This window comes from Tachypleus tridentatus, chromosome 2 (assembly GCF_004210375.1).
Source record: "Tachypleus tridentatus isolate NWPU-2018 chromosome 2, ASM421037v1, whole genome shotgun sequence".
In the NCBI taxonomy this organism is placed as follows: Eukaryota; Metazoa; Arthropoda; class Merostomata; order Xiphosura; family Limulidae; genus Tachypleus; species Tachypleus tridentatus.
Window position 1 is genome coordinate 35,954,415 of NC_134826.1, and position 16,172 is coordinate 35,970,586.

The window sequence follows — 16,172 nt, forward strand, 5'->3', positions numbered from 1 at the left end:
TCCATCTTTTGCTATGCAGATAACCCCTTCCTTTGCTCTCCTCATCTAGTCCATCTTTCTTACTAGGACTTTTCTGTAATTCTTTGTTTTTTTTTCTTTTTAACCTTCCTTTGAGAAGTTGTCTCCTAATTCACATATATTATTTGTCTCTTAAGACATATTTTCTCCTTCTTGCTTATGGCTGTTGTCATCCAGAAATTTACACCTTAGAGACTTCCCATGCTCTTTATAATGAGGGGGGGGGGGGGCTGGCATGGATTTTTGGTTAGGGCACTTGATTTACAATCTGTGAGTTCAATTCATTAATCACACTTGCCTTTTTAGTCATCTGTGTCTTTTAACATGTCAATCAATTCCACTATTTGTTGGTAAAATAGTAGTTGGTGGTAGGTTGTATTAAGGAGTTGCTTTCCTTCTAATCTTTTATTGCTAAATTAGGGACAGCTATTTCAGATAGGTTTTGTGTAGCTTGGCAGGCAATTCAAACCAAACCATACTCTATCGTACAGATGAATTGGTGTTACTTCCAGCCTACTTTGTTTTCAGAAACTTAGGCTTTCTACCATCTCTTTCTCTTCTGTTTCTTTAGTTTATGATTGTTATGATCCTAATTGACTTTATATGTCTCCCACTAAAGAACAATAATCGATGGAACTAATTTCGGTTTAAGATCTTTCAAGTCTCAGAAAATTTGGGACCTGAAAGACAACCTGGGATGTTCAGAAACTTTTGTTTCTGTTTACCCCATGTAAGAAAAAGTCAAACAGATGTGGAAGAAGTAACTGGGCTTAATTTAGTTTAAACACAATTAGCATTTTGTTGTGAAGTGTGGTAAAACATGAAAAATGTTAGCTCAAAGTTACCAAGAAAGTCATGAAGACACCATTGAATGGTAGCCAAGATAGAAGTGCATGTTGTTTTCGGTCCATGTTGTGGTGATGTCAGTTGTTGAGGGAAGGAGCAGAGAGATGCATACTGAGTGAGCAAGATTGTGTTTGAATGGTTCCCAAAAGATTCATCAACTTAAAGAAAATTTTGTAAATTTAAAGTGGTGTTATAATTGGAATGAGTCTGTTGGACTTACAAAAAATAATGACCCTTTTAAGGGGGGTTGGGACAAAATTATCCAGTGTCTCTTAATTTGATGCATGAAAAAGCTGGAGTGCTTAGAGAAAACTTGCTTTCAGGGATCAAACACTGAATAATCTACTTGACCCATGCCCAAAATATAAGGTTGAAAAGAAAAAAGTTATTGACATATTTTAAAGCACTGTATTACTGTTGATTTGTGATTTTATATAATTGAGGGGTGATATGAAAGTTTGCCATGCATCTGTCATGGCTGCTAGTGTCTGGAAGGTTCTAGTCTGACTACTATGTGTGCTTGATTTTTTGTAATAGGTTTTGGCAGGTTTGTGAATTCAATCTTTTGTTAGTGGTAAATTAATGAGATAACTGACATATTCATGAGAGGTGTATGTTGGTAGTTTGAATGTTTTAATATCTGTATGTTATATATAGTGTCAGACATGTTGCAGGTGATGGGACATCCATATTTGTGTAGAGGACTAAGGAATTCTTCATATATTTTTATAATAGAAAAGTTGTTGCTGCCTTTGTTCTAGGGCCAGATTAAGGATAACTAATACTCTAAGCACAGCCCAACAATAGTGCCTCCCTTGGCCTTTCCATTACTTAATTGACAAGGCATTAAGACTCATTAAGTGCTGAAAGTGAAATAAAAGTTTGAAAATGTATAACTCTTCTTCAGGTTTCTTCCAGGTCAGACCCCACAACTATATTAATTAAAAACTTTTTTATTTTATTTATTTAACAGACTGGGCATGGCTGAAAATCAAGCAATGACTGAGGCCTTTTATTTAGAAATGATGAGGGAAATCACTTCTTTGATTAATGATAATTAAAAATAATTAATTTTACTGTATGTTTGTTTTCACTCTGAGTTAACAGTTCTTGCTTTGATGTTAATAAATTCACACTTTGATGTTAACAAAAATGAAAAACTTAATCAGAACCTTTATATTCCAAAAATTCTCATTTTGATGTTAACAGTTTCTCACTTTGAACTTAAAACCCTGAAAGTAAATTATTTACTTACACCTTAATATTTATTTAAATTTTAAAAAAGTCTTCTTCTAGAGTTTTTAATTGCAAAGTCTTTGATCAAGTCCTCAAAACTAATTTGGCATAACAAATCTGGTTCTATACTTAGCAGAGACAAGGCATCCAGCCTGTCTTGTCACGTAGTTGTTATGTTGGGATTTTTAATATGCTTGAGTTGAGAAAGTGAATGCTCAGGTGTGCAAGTTGTGACCATTGGTGTTAAAAATATACACAATTCAATGTCTGCATTTGAAAATGCACACTCAATTTTGTCTTCTGAAATTATTTTATAAAGTTTAGCATGACTGAATCTGGTTTTTACAGTTTTTGTTGCACTGAACTTATGGTGCACATATGAGTGAAACTGCTTAAGTTCGGCAAAGAGATTAGTGTCCAAGTCCTCTGGGTAAGCATCAATTAGCTTTTGTGAACACTGTGAGTACTCTTCAGTTTCAACAGATGAAGTAACATCATTTGGAACATCACATAAGAAAGAAATCTGTTTGCTATTTCTTTGTACACCTCTTCTTCTCATTGGGTTTCTAGTTTGTCAACAATTGTGTAGAAGGTGGTGATACGAAATTTATCTCTGGCATTCAGATCTACTTCTAATGCATCTCCGTCACTGAGTTCCTTCTTTCTGACACGTTTGCAAGTTTGAGCTTCATTGTAATCAACATCTGGTAGTATTTCCTTTGCAACTGCTTTAGATCTTTCGAAGTCATCCCTTAAAGTGCGTAGTTGATCAGTTAATGACCCGTACAGATCTGCACATGTTTTTAAGTTCACATCCTCATTTTGCAGAACTTGACTTGCTTTATGAAACTTTTGCAAAATCTCATTCCACATCAACATAAAAACAGATTCTAGCTTTTGCATCTTTTTGCAATTTTGTCTGCTTCTCTTCTAGTGTCTCCCTTTTATCCTAAAGCTTCTAAAATCTTAAATTGCTGTTGTTGCCACAGCATATGCCTCCCATCTGGTATCAGAGAGGGATTTTAACACTTTCATTTCCAAGACAAGCTTTAAGAATTTTCCACTGGCTGGATGAGGCTGTAAAATATATAGAGCAAATGCACTGTAGAGAAAAACTTGACTGCCACTTGACAGCAGTCAACAGCACATTGACCTACCATATTTAGTGAATGTATTGCACAGGGCACATATATGGCAAATTTATTTTCAGTCATTGCAAAAGCTTCATTGAGGTTGTTGCTATGGTAGCTGTATCTAAGAAGCAATGTAAATGGTAATATTAAAATCCACTGTGAGCCAAAAAGTATTCCAAAATAATTTGTGATCACTAACACATACTGTAGTAGCTTATATACACAGTGATCATTCTGTACTGGTACACATACATAACATATAATCAATTGTAAACTGTGCTGCACATTGAACTACTAAGTACTGGGTTAGGCCTAGGCTAGAGTATCTTGATCCTAATCAAATATCTGAAGAATGAGTTGTAACCTCAACTTTGAGCTCAATTTTGACCCAGGGACTTTAGATGAGCCAGCAAACCATACATCAACAAAATAGGCATATGTCTAAAACTTTATCTGCATGCCTGGATAGGAAGGCAAATTCAAAATGTTGGCCTTAAATTGGGAATAGTCCACATCATTATTCCAGGCTACAGTAGTATTTCCAGTGTACTTACACTAAACTAGTTACAGTATTTAGGCCTAACGTTATTATCACTATTGGCCTAATGCTAATACGTTGCAACTGAGACCACTAACATTAAGCCTAGTATTTATTACTGACTTTGATCACATGAACTTGTTCAATTCAAGCACTTTTTCAAACAATCCTAAATTGATTTTGTTGATTTGTAGATTCTTTACAGTATCTTTGTATAAACACTGTGACATTGTATTGTACTACTACTAGTAATATAGTGTATATATAACAATATTAACAACAATGTTGTTTTACATGTTGAAGTGTTACGCAGTTTGACCTTATCGGTCAAATTATTGCCTTTAGACTGCTTCAACCAGTCAATTGTTTTCCCAGCTTCTCAGAAATGTAATAGAACACATACTGATCTGAATTTATAGTCACAAAATAGTTGAATTACACCTAAAAGTTTATCATTGTTGTCTCTGTGTTTCTGTCTTGGATTTTTCATTTGTTTTATAAGAAATATCACCAGAGGATTGGGCCATGTCAGGGCATTATGACATCAGGATAGGAACAAGGAAGAAGTAATGAGAATATAATTGTGGTCTTCATTTTTTGGTCTAAAAATGACACATCTGACAAAACTTTGCTGGCTATTTATCCCCTAAGTAAATCTCAACTTCAGATCTGTTTATATTATTACATAATCACAAGGGAATACATACATGCCCAAATACTCTTATAGGTTACAAGTAATCTATGAAAGGTAGCATTGCTACAGTGGTATTCCTTTCTAAATTTTTTGTTGGTTTGATAAATTTCAAAACATGTACTACTGCACAAAGGAGGTTTTTTTTTTGCAGCAAGTTGTTTAAAGCCAAATCAATTATGTCCCAGAAAAGCTTCAGTGAGAAACACACTTATAAAAATATTACACAACACACATGAAAATGCAATACTAACACATATAAAACTAAAACAAATGAGACAATAATCTAAATATAACATGGGAAAACAGAAGTTGAAAAAACATATCTCTCACCATTGCATATGACTTGTGTTTCTGTGGTATTATACTCTTTCTTCTATGTTTGTCTGTAGATGTGACTGAATAAAGCAGTAAAAGGTAAAACAAAGCAATTCCACTGTCTATAATTTCTTATAAATAGCCACAACAGAAGAAATGATTGAGAAAAATATTTCATCTTCAAGGTCAGACATCATAACACATGATCATCTTTTACCTGAAGTTTTATCAACATTTTGTACTGCTCTTTACAGTTATCTTTCGCAAATCACTGACTTCTTACTTCAGGTACAAAGTTTCGTAGTTTCTCAAATCTTTAGTCAATTACTGAGCCAAAGAAAGTGTTTTATTAACAATGCAGAGTAAAGTTGAACATGGCAGTTAAGGACAATTATAAAACAATCAACTGAAGTTGAGTGTGGCAGTGAAAGAGTTAAGGGAATGATAGCTTGGGGAAAAACTCTGTGGTGCCCACCCCCCTTTTCTTGGTGCTCTAAGCACAAGCATATTTTGCTGAATGGTTAATCCAGGGCTGCTTTGTTCATACCTCTGATACAACATAAGCATGCTGTCTTTTACTGGTGTTTTTAAGAATATTGTTAAAGTGTGTGTTCCAAATGAGGTGAGAGTTTAGAGTCAAACCTAAGAATTTAGTCATTTTATTAAGTATAGCAGTGTGTTATATATCACAAGTTTAATGTTTCAGAGTATTTTCTTGTGTTTTCCTACACTTACGTGAAACACTGTGGTTGTATATCTATGAGGTTACGAAGCACACTCCACTTGTTGCACCAGTGAATAATTAAGTTTAGCATTTCCAGAACTCTGGATGATGCAAAAAGATGCACTTCAAAGTGAATTTATTGATAGTGTAGACTGTAAGCTAGTTTTGGAAATGGTTATGTCATTTACAAATTAAATACACAGTAGTTGACTGAGAAGGGAATCTTGTGGCATTTCTGCTTATAGCAGAAATTAGTTAGATATGGTGTTGCTACTCTTATTCTTGGTGGTTCTGTTTATGAGAAAACTAGATTACTGTTTAATTATCAGAGTAGGTAATTTAAATTTAAGCAGTTTGAATTTTAGTAGGTTGTGCCAGATGGAATCAAAGACTTGTTTGATGTTTAAAAATGTAGCCATTATTATAAATTTGTGATTAAACCCTTTGTATACAGATTTGATTATTCTGAGTAGATGGTCTGTGGTTTGTCTTTTTTTTCTACTAATGCATTTTGGGTCTTATTAAAGGTATTATTATTTTTAGAGAGTAAAGTACTTGTCTGTGAGTAATTTTTCCCACGAGTATTACTAATGTGTTAAGAAGACTTATAAGATCTGTTATTAGTAGGTAAATTAAGGTTTGAGTCTTTTTTTGTTTTTTTTTAAGGAATAACCTTAATTAATGTGGATTTCTAGATTAACAGGTAGTAACTGGATAATAGAAACAGATTTGTACAGGACTGTCAGGTGATCTAATATCCTGTTAGTGGGTTTTAATAATGGAGTTATTGATACACATTCCTAGAGGGCAGTGCATTTCAGAGTTTTTGTTGTGATTTGAAGTTCTGTGCTGCTCCACCATTATCAGTTTGAGTATCTAGTTCTTGGTGGTGCATTTCTGAAGTTATTATTTTAATTACTTGAAAATGTGTTTCAAAGATACTTATTTCTCTGTTCCATCCTCACACTCTTCCTTCCCATTTTAGGTGCATTTGTTTTGCCTTATCAACAGTGAGCATATGATCATGTGCTAATGCTCATGGGATTGCTATATATGGAGGTTGTGTTTTACTTTTATTGATGGAGGGCTAAAGTGTTATTTTAATTACCTCATTGGTTGTCTCAGTATATGTAAACATGTTTAGAGGTGGGTGGTTTTTCAAGGATTATGGAAGAAAATATTATAGCTTTTGCATGTTTGGTAACAGCTGTTGAGGTATAGAAATGTAAAGATCTATCTGAAATTCATTTTCATGTAAGGAAAATAAATTTCTATATATTTTATCTTATTTGAACTTGTTTGTCAATTGTGAATGATACTGATTATTAATCTTCACTTTATGAACGTTCATATAGATTTTACCAAAGTTTTCTTGAGTTTCACACACTTAAGATAACTAAAGATAGCAAACAATTGTGTAGCACATTTAATGATCAATTATCTTCCATTCATTGTTTTTTCATTTAAATAATATTTATATGGAAAACATTAAATATTTCATGTGTATCATGTTAAGCCAGTGTTTTACGTAATGGAAGTATCTGACAAAATAAAGGATTTGTTGTTCTTGATTATTTGATTCTGAGTTGTGTATGCTCTTCTAAATTCATATGAGCTACATATACAGTTACGACAGAAAGTGTTTGTGCCTCTGTGTCCCGAGTATATTTTAGCTTATAACTTAAAATGTATCATGATTAGGTTAATAGACATTTAATATATTATAAATATTATACTAACACACATCTACATACATTTTTATGTAAATTAAATGACAAATAAACTGTTTATAAACAAATAACCAAAAATAGGAGGAGCAGAAAGTGTTCGTACATTTCAGAATGTGTGAAAAAAACGGATATTCTCATAAAAATGTTGTTTAGTTTGGTGAATAAACTACATTATACCATTCCAGAACTAGACACTTGGTTCATAATTATTGGAATTTAGCCAGCAAAAAATTTACTTCTGGCAATTTAGTGCTGTCTCCGTCATTATCTGCTTGGTCATAATGGCGAACAGGAAACAACTGTCCAGTGATTTAAAAAACTGAATAATTAATATAAAATACAAGTCTCGTGTCTCTTTCCGGTATTGCTACACAACTTAATGCGCCGAAATCTACTGTTCAAAGCATAATTACCAAGTTTAAGTTTACAGGATCAACTGCTAACCTCCCTCGTTCCAGACGCCCCATCAAAATTCCAGAGAGAACCAAGAAGAAAGTTTTCAGAGAAGTTAGTAGGAACCCTCGTTTAACACGTAATGACATACAGAAACTGGTAAGGGAAACTGCATCATCTGAAAAACTTGCAAGATTTGGAGGCCTTCTGTAAAGAAGAATGGAAGAAAATACCAGTCGAGTACTGTCAAATGATCATGGAGAGCTATGAGGAGAGATTGCGCCAAGTAATTCACCTGAAAGGCTACTCAACTGACCATTAAAGTAGATGCACAAACACTTTCTGCCCGTTTTATGTTTGGTCATTTGTTTATAAACAGTTTGTCGTTCAATTTACATAAAAAATTATGTAGATGTGTGTTAGTATAATATTTATAATATACTTTACTTTCATCATCCTAATCATGATACATTTTAAGTTATGAGGAAAAAACTACTCACAACGCAGAGGTTTGAACACTTTCTGTCGTAACTGTATATCTGTCTTCTGATTTAAGGTATCTATCACAAATACATAAAGAGAAGAAATAAAAATAGCCACAGAATATGTTTTAGTATTTTATAGTATAATTTTCTACAATTAATTATTCTTCCAAATTTCACATATAGTATTTTTATTTTTCTCAATACAAAAGTTTGATCAGTGGAAAGCTTGTAATAATTTCTGAGTTTAATTCTGATAAGGATTAGTATTTGAACAGCTGTTCTCTCAAAATTATGGAAACCAAGAATATGAAAAAAACTACATCAAATTAGTTTAAGTCATTAATGTTTTTTGTATTTGTAATATTGCAAAGTATGTTATATTATGGCACTATTAATAAACTTTACTTTTATATTATCATGACACATCGCCTGTGTTTGTTATATTCATATGTTTTACTTTAACATTGAAGAAGTGCACATAAGGTAATAGTCAATTTTTAGGAAAGGTTAAGGCATTACTCAGAGTGTGTTTAGTTTATTTACTGTTGATGGGTTATCCACTTCAGGTGGAGCAAAGTGGAAAAAAAAAGAAAACTACTACCAAAAAGAAGACCACATCTTCTGTGCGTACAGTCGAGGAACCAAAGTATTCAGTTTATAGCAGTGAATCACAGCATAAAGAAGAACTTGCTAAAAACAAGGAAAGTCGTGAAGAAATGGTGAAGACTTCAAGACGATCAGAAAAGATTACTACTAGACAGTATCAAAAAGTAAACGGAGTATCAGAAAGTGAAAAGGTAAAGTTTTATAATTTTTGTAAAGGGAGTAAGGAAGCTAAAGCCTGTATATCAGGTACTTATTTTATTTTAGATTTTTCTGCATTTTGAGTTGTTGCTTTCAATTACATACAATTTCATTTCATGTTTAGGTTTTGTTGGTATGATAAACTTAAACGCATTAGTTGTTACAAGTCTATGCATTATGAATATAAGCTGTGTCTCAGAAATGTGACTGAACACACTGGATTTATTTTTGTATTGATAAAACCATTCATGAAATGGTTTTCTATGTAAGAAACAGTATTGTAAGTAACTAAAAACTTGAATAGTGTAGAAATTTTTACAAAACTTCCTCTAAATCATAAGTTCTTTATTATGGAGAAAATCACATAGAAGGTAATGTCTTAATTATAACTACATTGTTGTGTCAATTTCATTCTGTCAGATGGTTGATCATGAAATGTTTAAGGTAAAGTAGTAATGCCTCATTTGGTAGTTATAGTTGTCAAACAGTGTAATAAAGTACTAATAAAGTCCTCCAATGTGTACAATTCATTATGATATACATAATATGCCCTGAGTAGAATAGCAGTAAGCTTGAAGGCTTTATGCTTAAAGTTGGTTTCTTATATCCATGTTGGGCAGAGCACAGTTAGCCTATTGCATAGCTATGTGGTCAAAAACAAACAGTTATAATATTGTTTTATTTTCAAATATTGTTTTTATTAAATCTTTATCCAAAACATCTGCTTGTTTTACCCTCGAGTGATATGACAATGGTTAGCTAAGTTGCATACATTTATTGTTCACTGTCTTCAATTTAACAATTTTTAGCCATAGGTTTTAACAGCACTTTATTAGGATGATTTTCATAATATAATACAGTGGTACGTAAAATCAGATGCAACCCATGGTGTTGGCATCTGTATATTTGTTTCATGGAGTCTTCTCACCCATTTGTCAGGACATTGGACTGTTATTTGATTTATGATTTGAAAGAAATCTCTCAACCATTTTCAATGAAGGATATTTCTATATCAGATTTTTTAAATGTTGTAGAGTCAAACAAAATGATTGTGGTGAAGAGAGTCTTCACTGTTCTCTGTAAAAGTGGAAGATTTTATGATGCAGAGTGATTAGGCCTTAATGAGCTCTAAAAACACACCTCACATGAATCAAGGGTGCTACCTTTATTCTTATATTAAAGGTTATTTTTACACAGAAAAATACTTTGAACAAAAATGACATTGTCTAAAGTTGGAAGTGTTTTCTGGCTCTGTTAAGAAGGTAATAAACAAAGATTAAAAGTTGATGAAGATTTAATAACCAAAAGTTTTGGATCGTACCTGAAAATGAATGCCTATTTTCTTGAGAAAGTGGATCAAACTGCAATTACAGCAAACCTGTTCAGTCATGTACCTATTAAGTCCCTTGATGCAGTTCTGTTAGGATTTATGGCTTTTGGGCTGCTTAAACACTATGTTGGAAACTGATGATCAAGTGTGACAAAATGTTGTGTTTTTAAAATTGCTATTTTTTTCAGAATCTTGTTGCAATGGAAGTTGCAGTGTTAAGCATTAAAATAAATATATCCATCAGAATGAGCACTGTTAGTGATGGATGATCAGGTGCTTGTTGGGAACTTACTTAAAAGTGTGATTAACTCTCTTTTGAGGAAAACACTTTCACAGTTTTCCTTAACTCCCTAACTGACAAATCCCTCTAATAACTAAGTAGATTTGACAAATTAATGAATTCCATTTTGAAGAGTTCGACATTTATTGTTTGGAGTACATTTTTGTGACTTAGAAGACATAATAATTTGTATGCTCTTTTTAATCATGTGGTAGCAAAGTAAATTTTAAAACAAAAATTTACAACGAAATGTGGTATATTAATACATGTATAAAGATCTTGGATTTAATCAACAAGAATTTGAAGTTAGCGAAAACAAAAAATCTATATTTGATTTTGAATCTTCAAACTTTTATACTTGTATCGCTGGTGTAGTAAATAGTTGAAAACAAGTACAAATTTATTTACTGTCATATTCAGTTAATCTTTAGTATAAGGTAAAAGTGAGAAATTTTGAAGGAAGTGAAAAGTTGGTTAAAAAGGTGCTTAAGTGTGCATGACATGAAATCAGCTTATATATACATGTATGTCAGTTTCTGTAGGCACAAATATACACATATATTATTGTTGCATAAATAAAATTGCACTACAGGATAGATTAATTAATGAGTTCAAAATAAGTGTATTTGCACACATAAACATGTAATGTTTCTGTATTGCATTGAGATAAATTACTTGTACATGCATATTTTGTATTGCTTATTACAAACAATACCAATAATTGAGGGAAATGGAACTTGTGTTGGTTTGATTCAAGTAACAGTATATAAGTGAAATGGATCACGTGTTAAAGCAAATTTTGTTGTTTTTTAATTATATCTGTACAAACTTAATAAAAACAGATTGTACTTTATTATTATTTTTTTATGGATTCACAACTTACTAACAAGTGACAATATTAGAATATAGTGTTTATCTTATTAATGAAGTTGTACTCTAGCCAAAGTGTATAAATAAAATTTTATATCAGATTGAACATCATGGAGAAAACTTTAATAGTATTCTTCCCTCAGAAAGCTCAAAAAGAGATTTAACAGTTAAGTAAAAACAAATATGACAGGTAATGTATGTATGCTATGCCAGTTGTTTTAGTGATTTGCTAGTTGTTGGTAGTATTAATACTGAACATATCTCAACTTATCCTAGAATTTTGTATCATATCGTGAAATACACTGTCCATTTGTTTTTGTGATGGATTCGTTGTTGATCATGTTACTGTTGTATATATACTTAGCTCATCCTAGAATTCGGTTTCATTCTATAAAACATACAAAGTTATTTATTTATGAAATTGATAGCTGAACCATTTTACATGTATTGAACTCCTTCGGAAATTTATTTTAACAGTGACATTAGTAAATAGATTGTAGCATGCCATAGCTTGTATATATTAATCCTTGATTACAAAAGATATGTTTATGTTTGCTTGCCATTAACACAGTTATAATGAATGGCTTTAAACATTTTTCATGTAGTATATTTTTAGATTAGTATATCTGTGTAGTTTATGTTCTGATTTGTTTCTGAAGAAAACTAAGTATTCTAGTTTATATTAAAACTGCATTTATGTGTAACTAAACTAAAATGACGAAAGAGAAATAAGGGTTTACCCAGGCTTGTTAAGCATACAAGCCAGTTACTGCTTTTTTTTTTTTATAACAGAGAGGTTTATTTTAAATGAGGAGGTATAATTGTTACAAATATTTTTTTCATTTTGTTCAATTTTTCATCAAAAGGAAAACAAATGAAAGTTGTAATTATTATTGAAACTCATGAGTTCTCAACTTCAGAAAAATGGAATGTGTCTTTTGAATTTTGACAAAACTAAATCGATATTTACATTATTAATGGCCTTCACTCCCTTGTTTTTATACAGTTGTGAATAAGATTTACTAACTTGTTTTCTGCTACCATTAATTTACATCTAACAGCATGTTAATTTTGATTTACATGTAATATTGCAAACCCTTGTTTTTATACAGTTGTCAATAAGATTTACTAACTTGTTTTCTGCTGCCATTAATTTACATCTAACAGCGTGTTAATTTTGATTTACATGTAATATTGCAAACCAGGTTCATTTAGACAGTGATTCTGAAAATGACCATCAAGACATGAAGGACAGCATTGTTGTTTCACCAATATCTGTGGCTAAATTGGTAAGAGAGTCTTTATGAAAGCACTATATATATGTGTGTGTAGGTAAAGAATTATCTATGAAGTTTTTAAATCAGAGATCCAAGTTAGGTAGACTTACCATAGAGCCACTGTAAAGCTTTTCTTGTTTAGTCCTTCTTTCTCTGTCAACATTCACATACCTTTTATTTCAAAGTGTTGCTCATTTAATATATTGCATCCATTAGCCAAAATTGTCCACACACACTTACACATGGCCTGATGTATAAACACTAGAGAAACTATAAAAGCTGTGTTTTACTGTCACAAGGAAGTTTTTCATGTTGACAGTTGTTATGTGAATTTTATGCTTTTGTTGTTTTACTCATGAAAACATTGTTAGCACTGTTGTTAATACTTTGGTTAATGTAAACATTCTACAACTCTCATATTTTTTTGAAGATTTTGTCCATATGGCATTCTAGATTGCAGAAAAACATTGCATTACCAGCTAACTACGGCTCTTAATGTTGAATCATTTGTTGTGTGAATACTGAGTTTTTGGGGTGTCCACCTTTTATGTATTGTTTAATAAGTATGATATTTTGCTTAGGTCTAATAACTGTTGTTAACTTAGGGCAGGCATTTGTTTCCTGTTATATTAGATGATTTGGCTTTTGAATATTTGTATCTTTCACATTTTGCATATACTTGGATTGCTTCTGTTGCATTCATAAATCAGCAGAATTTATTATGATACTCATATTTGTTATACAGGTGGGCCTTTTGTAGGGTTTTCTTCCATAACACATCTATCTTCACAAGTTCAAGACTCACATTATGCTTTTATTGAATGGGGTATTTTACACAGTATTATTTCTTTTTTTTATGTTCATTCATCTGATTCCTTTCATTAGGATTAATTTTATACTTTTTAGTATTCACTGTCTGCATCTCCTACGAATTATTATTTGTTATTATGTGGCTTGTTTCTTCCTTTCACACAATAATTTATTGTGCTGTGTTTAAAGGTATTTATTTTGCTAGGACTTTCTTCTCATGAAGTTTTGTTTTTGTGGGAATTTTACCCAACTTATTTTCACCTTCTGGAGAAAAGCATAAGCAAGATCTCATTAACATTCCAACCTCTTGTAATTTTTCTGTTCATCTATAACGGATATATGGGCAACCTTTGTGTTTAGTTATTGTATTTGACATTACACTTGTTACAATGAAACTTGTTTGGATTTTGGGTCATGCTTTAATTATCTGAACGTTTAGTAAAATATACAGTTTGTACAAAAAAAATCACTTTAGTATTTGGAATTAAAACTACGTCTGTATGAATAATTTTTATTCAATGAAAATAATCAAATGAATCAAATAATAAATCTAGAAAGTTGTCTTGGGAAGTAAATAATGTTATGTTTACACACTAAAGGTTAGTGATTAGAGTAATCTTAAGCTAATCAAGAGAAGTTTTTATATAAATATCTTGAGTTAGTCAGAAAAAATTATTTGCAGTTATCTCATGAAGTAGACTACCTAGGCACAGATAAATAGTATTTCCAGTGTGGAATATAACAGTTTAAAATTACCTACATTGGCCTATAGGCAATTTTTCACCCTTTAATTATGAAAAATCACAGAACTGAAAAACTCACTCACTGGCATTGATTCATTCATTGACTCACTGATTACCTAGCTCACTAGTTGGCATTTATGTCATATCACTACTCATCTTATTTTTAAATCATTACATCATCCTTATAATATAATATAATGCCTTTAACAAGGCAAATACTTATGTTAAAATATCAGAAATATGGTTTACAATAGTGCCACCTTTCTACATTGGGAAGTTCCCTTATCAGACATTATACAAAAATAAAATAGCACACTAGACTGTCCATTTGTAAAGTCTCTTAGGCATTGTTGTTTTGTTTATAATGGTTAGAGTATGCAGATGGGATGATCTTTAGCTCTTTATTCTTACTTGCTGTCCTGTCTGGGGAGGATTTCTTCCTGTGATGTGGTCAAACAAATATGTTGATGATTCTATACTTAGTAATCATGTGGAAGTAGTTTTGCCAACTTGAGAGTTACGTTAGTCATATGGCAATGAGTCATCCAGAATTTCACATGGAATGCCAGGACAAGATATTTATTTGGCAAGTTTTCCCAAATTTTTTTTTCTATGTTCAGGTGAAGTCACTTCTTTCCTCCATATCCTTTACTTTTGGCATTTCTTTTTTGTATGTTACTCTGAATCTGTCAGCTAAGGCAGCTACCAGTGCTTGATAGTTGCTTAGTGTTATCAGAGTTGGTTATTTTAAATAGACAGTGTGATGAATGGCTTATAGCTCACTATTTCATCCATTCAGTCTGGGAAGTATTTAGAATGCATCATGATGTTTCTCCCATAATACCTTTCCATTGTAGTTTAATGGTTTCTTGATTGGATATGTTGTTAAACTGACCTGGTAAATACTGGAACATGATTTGATGGAGACATAATTAGAGTAGATTATGAAGATCCTGCAGCCACAAATGGAACTGCAGTAGTGGTAGTAGTTGTAGTTAAATAATTTTTCCTATTTCATACTTTACAGTAAATGGAATTGTAGGGTTGAATTCTTAGGCAGATGTAGAAAGATGTGTGGACAGTTTGATCTTTTCAGTTACTAATTCATTTTCCAAATGTATAATATTTGATATTTTCATTGATTTCTATTTTATTCACCTTTAGTTTTGTTGTTTTTCTACACATTAAGGATGTTATTTTGTATTTTGATGTTTGCTTTGTTGATGTCTGTTTGTGTTCCTTCAGTCTTTTTGTAATTTTTCTGTACAGTTTCCAATACCTGCTTCAATTTTTATTTAAGTTGCATTCATTTTTTGTTCTTGATTCTTTTTTAAATATTAAATCTCATTTGTTTAACTCCTGTCTTAATTTCATGAGATATTATGATATGCAGATGAGATGGTTTTTTATTTCCTATTATCATTTGCTGTCCTGTCACTGGAGGAGTTTTCCCTGGGTTGGTGACCAAGCAAAACTGCTGGTGGATCTATTCCTGGAAGTGGTTTCACAGGCTGGAGAGCTTCCTTTAGAGATGTGCATCAGTGTTGTTTCAACCTAATTTTCCTGTCATCATCTGCTGTGGCATGTATAAATTGATCATGTGCCTATAAATTTCACACAAAACATCTGGTTAAGTTATTTGGGCAGGTCTTTCCACATGTTCCATAAGTACAGATAGAGTCACTTCTTTCCTCCATAAACTGCTTCTGAATTTTGCTTTTTATAGTTATTTCTGTGATTGTTGCAGATGCTAACAATAAGTTGGCACCCTGTGCAAATGGTATAGCTTGCAGAACTCATAGTATGGGTCTGCACAGAACTCATAACTTACTGACTGACATTGTGGATTGTTTGTTCACATTATAGATTGATTTTCAGAGGTTATTAATATTGAAAATGTCATAATTACCTTTTGGATACAACTAGACACTACACAGAAAACCCAA

At 32.0% G+C, this 16,172-nt stretch overlaps 1 pseudogene across 1 annotated transcript in view; it reads left to right on the forward strand.

Moving 5' to 3' along the window:
• Positions 1-16,172, forward strand: part of LOC143240927 (uncharacterized) — a 169,920-nt pseudogene that overhangs the window by 81,260 nt on the left and 72,488 nt on the right. The window contains exons 4-5 of the transcript XR_013022056.1: positions 8,679-8,909; positions 12,602-12,685. The product of XR_013022056.1 is annotated as an uncharacterized LOC143240927 (transcript). The remainder of the gene's footprint in view (positions 1-8,678; positions 8,910-12,601; positions 12,686-16,172) is intronic.